Here is a 9,427-nt window from a genome sequence, read left to right on the forward strand (position 1 = left end):
CTGTATATACGCCTGTCAATATACAGCAGGGGCGTAACCAGGGCTCTGTTTCGAGGTCAAAACACCTTCCGAGAGTTTTTGAACTCCTTTTTCTTGGCCTTTTTTGCAATTTTTCTTTATCGATGCCGTATAACGCCATCGACAATTATGTTTGGTTATACCACTCATGCACAGCTATTGCAATATATTGAAGCAATTTGACATGTCAGAAAAAATGTTCAGGTCGAAAGTATATAGTCCCAATTAACTGACCGAGTGCATGCTGTTCATTGCAAATCATATTTGAATTACTTTTTTTATTTTTATTATGAGTAAGATCTGTTAAAAAAGAAATGGAAAAAGACAATTGATACGACCAATTTGCAAGAATCATTGATAAAAACATGTAAGTTTATATTTTGAAAAATTTAACTGGTTACAATTTCACTTCCTTCATCGCGCATTTCTTCGTCAAGCGTCCGCTCTTGTTGAGGACGCACTGAGTCCTGTTATCAAGCTCGCTCGAACCATTAAAGACTAGAACATCACAAATGGAAGGTAAACGCGGACAGCACGGCGTCAGCCACCGCGCCGCCAACTTTACGATGGCGAATGTGCGCTATGTGGTGTTGGGTTACATCGCGCGATGCTCTCCAAGAGGCGCACGCTCTGGACGCTCGGATCTACGTAGCCCAGAAGCTGTATGGGCGGGACTTTAGCATTATTCGATGGTATACACACAACTATTGAGCATATGCACATGTTCAGTAAAATACCGAACGAGCTCCCTCCCCCCCCCTCCGCCTCCTTCCCTTTTCACGCGCCGAAATTACTGGAAAATGGAGAGTGCTTTTCCATGACGAGGACAAAACTTTCACCAGAAAAAAAAAATGAACTTCTCTTTTTTTTTCTTTTATAACGACACGATCTGGATTAGAACTATGCGCCCAGACGCCGTCGAGCCACCCCACTGTTCACGCTACGCCCCTGCCCACCACTTATGGAAACAAATCGGCGTCCGCGTCGCCGACATTTTCTAGCGCCGCGCTAAATATGTTAGCAATTGTCTTATTCACTTCTGCGTCACAGCTCCCGGCAAGGCAGCGGCCATACTGTTCCTGACCGCGCGCATCGTATGTTTCGCTCGCGGAGGTTATCCGAGACCACACAGCAGCCTTTGGGCATGTGCGTCAACCGAGCGAGTGCTCTACAGGTTCTACTTTTGTTTGTTATGTTTTTGCTGGAGGTGGTGTCTGGGTGAGGTGCGTGCAAAGGGTAAGGGCAGAGAAGGGAGGCGCGCTAATGGTAAGAGAAGAGAGCGGAAGAGGGAAGGCGCAGAGAAGGGGGCGGTGCGGGCGAACTAGCACACATAACAGCATAGAATGCGCCCGCAGGAACACGCATATTCGCTCTCTGCCTTCGCATCGCGCTCATTAAGCCTGGTGAACTATATCACCGCGCAACCTGCGGTCCGCAGCACTGACCTTGCTCTGTGCATAAATTAAGCGCCCTTACGGCACAATTAACAGCAATTAACATGCAGAACCACGGAATATGAACCAGCTGTAGCTGAACATATTCATCCTTCCGTGTGTTGTGATCCATTAAAAACGTTATGCTAGTTCTAGCTGCAGCCACCCTCTCGAGAGGGTGGTTGCAAGGTGTCTCAAATCCAATGCGCGGGGAGGATGCAAGGAGGCGCTTGACCATCGGAGCGCGCGCCTTCGAGCAAAGCACACAGCAGCACGCACGCACGCACGCACGCAAGCACGCATTCTTCACCCCCCCCTCCCCCTTGAAGTGCGGAAGGTGTGAAAGGAGAAGCAGGCAGGCTTGCCAACATAGACAGCATGGTATCAAACCTGTGACGGCTTGGAGCTGCCCTCGGCAAATCACAGAGCAGACGTTGCACGCTTTCTTCCTTTAGTTTATTTTTTTAAAGTTTGGTAGCTGCCGATCGAACCAAGGATCGGCAGCTAGGCAGCGCTGGCGATTTGACTGCTACGTTAACATTTACGCGCCCTTCAATCAATCAATCAATCAAATTATCACTCAATCAATCAACCTTATTTTCAAATCCGAGGACGAGGGAGGGGGGGGCTCCTCAGCGAGAAAGCAGTTGCACACTGCTTGAGAGTTTACATGGAACACTACAGGCATAAATATTGCAGGCATTACAGAGATGAACAGCATCAAAAGTAAAAAAAAGGAAAATAGATTTGTGTTTACCGAATAACAGCGCAATTTCATGGTAATACCGCAGTGATGTCATCAATACAGCGAAAAGGATGGCTTCAAAGTTTCACAAAATATTCACGAAGCTGTCTCTGAGTAAAAGTAACCAAATCAGCAATCAGTTTTTCGTGTTTAATTAGCATAAATGGATAATGCTCTCAGTCTTGAGAGCTATATCTATCCGCCACTGTAAATCTGCATGTGTGTGAGCGGGCGTGTGTGCAAATAACTTATGCACAGGTACTCAATATGTGTGGCCCCGCATGCGGTCAGAACTCAAGTTTTCATTACAATGAGGAAAGCAAACACACGATCCATGCAGCGCGCTGTGAAGAAGCGGGCTCGCCACTCCGATTCTCTGCATCACCTCGAATACCAGCAACCCCACAAAACCACCGGAAGAAAAAGAACGAAAGCAAAAGATTGCGAACGCACAGAACCGGGGCTCGCTCGGCATTCCACGCTTCCCGCCTTTCGTCTGAGCAGCGCGGCGACCTTGGCGCGGCAGCGCGACAAAAAACAAAAAAAAAAAAAACAAAAAAAAGCGAACTCCACGATACACGCGTGAGCGGACGCCGAGACTACGGCTTGGCTGGCTACGGCACCCATGTGTCACGTGATTGCTGTCAGAATGCCTGCAAAAATAGACGCATGCGTCACGTGATTGTGTCCCGTGATCGTGCACCGAAGGCCCAGAAGACCTGCAAAAAAACTTATCGGGGAGGCGGCGTTTGGCGACGTCGAGCACGGAAAAAAATACTTCTTTCTGCCAGAAATCTTCAATGTAAGTTGCCAAACGTTTTCATTCGTTTTTTATAAACCCTTTGCACATACTCACGGAAAATTTTATGTTTCTGAACTGAGCAGTTTTTAACTTACATGCGTTTACCCATTTTTTAATTTGCTGCACACAGCACGACCAATCTGCTAGGAAGATTTTTCATCGTTTAGCCTTTTTAGCACCTAGTTGAGTCCTAAAAAGTGATCCTCGATGGTCCGCGGCCTCTTTCCGATCATTTTGCAACAAAGTTCAGATAGTAAAGGCGTTTGTTTTTGCGGAGTTATTACCAATTATTCAAACGTAAACAACCGCTTTGCCTCGCAGCCATAACTGTCAGCTTCAAATATTGAGAGAGGCCTTGTACTGCATGAAAGCGATGTAGACGCTATTTTTATCTTCCATCAGATGTGTGCGATCGCTCGCTACCTATCTTTTATATTTATATGGTCTCTTTGCTGAGCTATTTCCACTTAGAGCCGGTAATTCGAGGTTGATTGGAATAGTCCATAAGCAACGACTTTTGCGCGTAAAATTATACTTGTACTTTAAGCTTTCCTTTCGAGTAGGCACAGATTGGGGGGGGGGGGGGGGGGGGTGATATATCATTTTATTCATAACAATTCGCAGACTCCAACACATTATTAGTTATATTTGTATCCTCAGTAGGTCAGTACGTATTGTTTATTTACGTCCCAACGGTTTTCTTTTTTTTTTTCACGGAGGCGTGGCAAGTTATGTGGGTCAAACTAACAATTGGCTGTGAAGTAAGTGGTTAGAGCTTTCAAACTTAGTCTTCTGTTTTGTTTAATTTCTAAGAACCTTTAAGCTTCACAGAGAAACAGCATATTTTGAAAAGTGAATTTCAACTATGGAAGTTCTTCGTTTATTAATGTTTGACATTGCTGACAAGGGTCAGAATTGAAACAGATGATAGGATCGAGTTTTTTTGTAATTTATGGCATGTGACCTAGAGCTGCTAGGAATTCATTTTCTGAGACAGCTTTTCTTTAGGAGTATAGGGAAAGTAATGGTATGGTATGGATTTGAGAAGCATGGATTTAATGAAGTCTTTCTTTTACTGCGTTTACGGCTTGTTTGGCAATATTGCTTGCAGTCCAGCTGATGCAATCGTATTGTCAAACTGCTTTTGCAGCAGATTTCATCTCCCATCGAGGGAGTGCTGCCTTAATATGAAGCAGACAGCGTCATGAATCTGTTGAGGCAGTTTATTCTATCAGCCATGGATGCCCTGCCCTAAAGCATCCTTCCTCTAAAGGAGACATTAAAATGGTAGGTATCACATGCTGATGTTTTTTGCATTCATGTGTTTGCTTTATAACTGTAAAATTTTTACTGGTTCATGCTTTCTTGCATTTATTGTTTTCTTTTGAGAGTATAAAGGGCGGATGTGTATAAGGGAGAGTACAAAGGGCGGCTTCATTAAAGCAAAGCTTGAAACCAGCTCGGTGTTGTTATATCATTCTTGCTGTGTATTTAGCGCAAGACTGACGTGTTGGTGAATCTTGCTCATAGTCTGCACTAAAGAAAATTTTTGGTGGCCTCTTCAGAGCTTTAAAACAGGAGATATACTTAGCTGTTTTATTGCAGTAGTACCTACTGTTTCTAGTTGAGGCAAAATTGAGTAAACCAGTGTTTTAATAGCTCAGTGACAAACATAGTTTCATAATATAGCTGACTGCACTGTGCAATGTGTTCATGTTCATGCTGACATTCAGTTACTGTTTATTTAGACTACCTCAGCATATGTACACATACAGTGATGCTCCACTTGAACAAAGTTCAAGGGACCTTAGGAAAAAGTTTGTTGAAATGAAAGTTTATGGGTCTGAAATAAATGCGTGGAAGATTGTTTCCATTAGCTTCAAGGAATATTCAATTCAGTCGTTCAGCCGTGTCCGACTCTTCATAACCCTATGGACAATGTCACGCCACGCTTTCCGGTCTCTCACTATCTACCTAACATCACATAATTCATCTGCAGTGCCTCGAGGATGCCATCTAACCATTGCGTTCGTTGCCTACCCCTTCTTCGGCGACCCTCAACCTTTCCCAACTTCAGATCTTTCTCCAGCGACTCCTCTCTTCTCATCAGATGACCAAAGTAGCTGAGCTTTAACTTTAGAATTTGACCCTCCAATGAGCAGCCAGGGTTTATGGTCGACAATATCGACTGATTTGATCTTCTGGCAGTCCAAGGAACTCTTCGGAGTCTTCGCCAGCACCACAATTCAAACGCTTCAATTCTTCGGCGGTCAGCCTTTTTCACAGTCCAACTCTCGCATCCATACATCACAACTGGAAAGACCATAGCACGAGTTATACGGATCCTGGTTGGCAGACTAATGTCTCTGCTTTTTACTAGGCGGTCAAGGCTAACCATTGCTCTCTTTCCCAGAAGCAGGCGTCTCCTAATTTCATGGCTGCAGTCTCCTTCCGAGGTAATCTTGGAGCCCAAGAAGAGAAAATCTGTCACAGATTTTTAGGTTGCTCAAATCTTATCTGGGCCCATTTATTTGTCATTGCGCTCATTTGCAAGTGAAGAATGCGTAACCTTTTGCAGCACTTTTGAACGGACTACACTGGCTTTGAACTCGATTACTGTGCAAGCTCCTGAGAATCTTGCCTATCACAGCGGCCTGCTGAGGAGAAAAGGCTTTCATTTTCTCCAAGCAGATCATGGTTAACCAAACTGCACACATTCGCAATTCTTGGAGCTAAAGGGCCTAGTAGGGCTGAATATCTGGCTTTGACTGGCTATGACTGTACAGCTAATTAAGCGTGCAAAGACAGCTATTGATTCATCTGGTCACAAGCTAGTTTAGACAGCCAATTCACTTCAAAGCTAAATAACGGCCACTTTTCTTAACGCGATAATGAAGAGTGGTTCTTAACATAAAAATATGCTACAAAGAGTGCGGACTGTGCTTTTTTAAGCGCTCAGTATGACTTTGAAGACACAGGATAGCACCGCGGAAAATGTTCGTTGAACTTAAATGAGCAATAACTGAAGTTTGTTAAAATGAAGTGTGTTTGCATAGTGTTCAATAGAGCTTCAGTGGGGGGATTTAATAAAGTTCGTACAACTGAATACATCGTCGAAGTGACGTTCGTTCAAGTGGTATTCTGTTTTTCTGTGACTAAATGAGAACATTTACTTTGCTCAAAGCAACATATACACAAATATTTACTTTCTTGCTAGTCACCAAGATTTGCAATTAACTTCCGAACTCATTTTATTCACAACCCAAATAAATGCATCGTTAACCCTAGAGCCAAAAAGTTACTAGCAATAACAAAAGTAATATGTTGATATTTATCTGTTGGAGAATATTTTTTGTTTAATTGTTTTGTGTGTTTTTGAGTTCTGCAAACATGAGGGGGCTTGTTACAGAAGGGGTGGGCTGCAAGACGAAGGGAAGTATCAGAGTGGCGGCCCTTTTGTGTTTATCAAATAACAATACATCCTAACATGTAAAACGAATGCCTTTACAGCCTGCTAAAAATCTTTTTTAAATTGCATGTTTGGGTTCTGCCTGGATAAACATAGATGGCAGAGAGAGATCTTTCTGCCATGGGGTGTGAACTGTATTTTGTGCAGAAAGCCAGAGGCTGTCGAACATGTGTTTATAGATTGTTGTGATTGGGTTTTTTGGGGGCAATATCCTACAGTGAACTTTGCTCAAAGATGTCCTTTTAAACCCCAATGGAATTTGGTTCTCAGGTGTTGAAAATTAAACAGTGTTCTGTAAGATATGATAAGGCTATTAAGCTTGCATAACACATGGAAGCGCCGAATGGCTGTTCGCCATGCTGATCTTTATTATCAGACCTATCCAAGAGTATAATGAGGGTTTTGTCCAACAGATGATGTTTTGAAATCTCAGCCATGTGTACCTGTGTTTATCAATGTATTTGAAAAAGTGATCAGTTTGAATGCGATAATTGGAGGTATTGTATCAAAACTAGCTCTCGGCCAGCCTGTAGTGTTTGTGAAAAGGCAAGAGTGACAAGAAGGGTGTTTTGCTAGAGCTTTTAAGGCTCTTAAATCTGTGCAGCTCTGCTTTAGTACATGCATTGTCTCCTGTACATGGCTAGTTAAATGATTTCTGTTCATTTTATTACAAAAAGTCATTCTAAATCTTTAGATAAGCTTGCTCACCTCTATTGTTTGTTTGCATTGTGTTCACGCATGCTATAGCTGGAAATGATGCAGTATTAGTTACACGTAAATGAATAAAAGGAGCAGCAACTACATTTCCTTCGTCCGCACATTTTTAAGAGAAACATACATGGGCTCATTAGATTTTAGTGTTGTTTGCAACTGTGTTTGATAGTGAAAGATCTTCCTGTTATTGCATAGAAATCTTTCAGAAACTTCTGAAATAGTTTGATACCTGGTGGTGTGGAGGTTGACTTCCCAGACAGTAATGTATTCCTATAGTACTGTATGCATGCACAATAGATACACGTAACCCCTTGCATATATCACTGAATCTTTCACTCTAGAAGAGAATTTTGTGCACAAGCATTTTACTGTAGTTTGCCTCTGTGGAGCATTGTATTTCTAATTCTGTGCTGGTTTTATGCTGTTACTCAGCAACATATGAAGTATTCCTTGTATCTGTTACTTGTGCATTTGACTTTTCCTTTTTTTATTATTGAAAATAACTTTCTTCCTGCTGTTCTGACTAGTGTTCTCGTATGCATATGCAGTCCTCTTGATGCTTCATTGAGCCATATCTGGAGACTCCCTGTTGCCGTGGTCTGTGCCGACAAGTAAAAACTAGGCAACCTGACATCCGGGACGAGTAGCAGTGGGACGTAGCTGCATGGTTTCTTCAGCATCCATGTGGATTTCTTATAAAAGACAGGTATTTCTTCTATATTTGACTTTCATATGTGATCAAGATTTTACCTTGGTGACAAGCTCTTGAAGGAAAGGATGGACATGAATGGCACTTTCTTGATTTCTTACTCTCGGGAATACACTATTACGACTTGTTAACTGCATATGTAGCAAAAATTATGTGTGACTGCATATTCCAGCAGTAAGCTGCATGCTTTTTTAAGGATGAAATAATTTAGCTCCTATTGTCGGTAGCCTACTATTGACGAGCCAAAGCAGGCAATACTAGGTACTAAAAAGTGATTATGCGGGGCCGGGTGGGTTTTAATGAGACAAGCTCTCCACGTTTTAAGTCTTTGTACAGGGCTAGCGCGTCTCCCTGAATGTGTGGGACACATGCAGGTCTTGTATCCTCAAAAGGACCTTGTCTAAATTTAAATAAAAGTCAGTTCAGTTCAGGCGTTCAGTCGTGTCCGACTCTTCGTGACCCTATGGACCATGTCACGCCACGCTTTCCGGTCTCTCACTATCTACCTAACATCACATAATTCATCTGCAGTGCCTCGAGGATGCCATCTAACCATTGCGTTCGTTGCCTACCCCTTCTCCGGCGACCCTCAACCTTTCCCAACTTCAGATCTTTCTCCAGCGACTCCTCTCTTCTCATCAGATGACCAAAGTAGCTGAGCTTTAACTTTAGAATTTGACCCTCCAATGAGCAGCCAGGGTTTATGGTCGACTATATCGACTGATTTGATCTGGCAGTCCAAGGAACTCTTAAGAGTCTTCGCCAGCACCACAATTCAAACGCGTCAATTCTTCGGTGGTCAGCCTTTTTCACAGTCCAACTCTCGCATCCATACATCACAACTGGAAAGACCATAGCACGAGTTATACGGATTCTGGTTGGCAGACTAATGTCTCTGCTTTTTACTAGGCGGTCAAGGCTAACCATTGCTCTCTTTCCCAGAAGCAGGCGTCTCCTAATTTCATGGCTGCAGTCTCCTTCCGAGGTAATCTTGGAGCCCAAGAAGAGAAAATCTGTCACAGATTTTTAGGTTGTTCAAATCTTATCTGGGCCCATTTATTTGTCATTGCGCTCATTTGCGAGTGAAGAATGCGTAACCTTTTGCAGCACTTTTGAACGGACTACATTGGCTTTGAACTCGATTACTGTGCAAGCTCCTGAGAATCTTGCCTATCACAGCGGCCTGCTGAGGAGAAAAGGCTTTCATTTTCTCCAAGCAGATCATGGTTAACCAAACTGCACACATTCGCAATTCTTGGAGCTAAAGGGCCTAGTAGGGCTGAAGATCTGGCTTTGACTGGCTATGACTGTACAGCTAATTAAGCGTGCAAAGACAGCTATTGATTCATCTGGTCACAAGCTAGTTTAGACAGCCAATTCACTTCAAAGCTAAATAACGGCCACTTTTCTTCACGCGATAATGAAGAGTGGTTCTTAACATAAAAATATGCCACAAAGAGTGCGGACTGTGCTTTTTAAGCGCTCAGTATGACTTTGAAGACACAGGATAGCACCGCGGAAAATGTTCGTTGAACTT

General features: G+C 43.1%; 1 long non-coding RNA gene across 1 annotated transcript; it reads left to right on the forward strand.

Moving 5' to 3' along the window:
• Positions 1–2,932: 2,932 nt before the first annotated feature.
• Positions 2,933–8,069, forward strand: LOC146174957 (uncharacterized). The gene is made up of 3 exons (XR_014701705.1): positions 2,933–2,998; positions 4,149–4,285; positions 7,730–8,069. It is a non-coding gene; the product is annotated as an uncharacterized LOC146174957 (long non-coding RNA).
• Positions 8,070–9,427: the final 1,358 nt, after the last annotated feature.

This window comes from Amblyomma maculatum, chromosome 11 (assembly GCF_055883805.1).
Source record: "Amblyomma maculatum isolate TAMU_Amacu chromosome 11, ASM5588380v1, whole genome shotgun sequence".
NCBI classification, from domain to species: Eukaryota; Metazoa; Arthropoda; class Arachnida; order Ixodida; family Ixodidae; genus Amblyomma; species Amblyomma maculatum.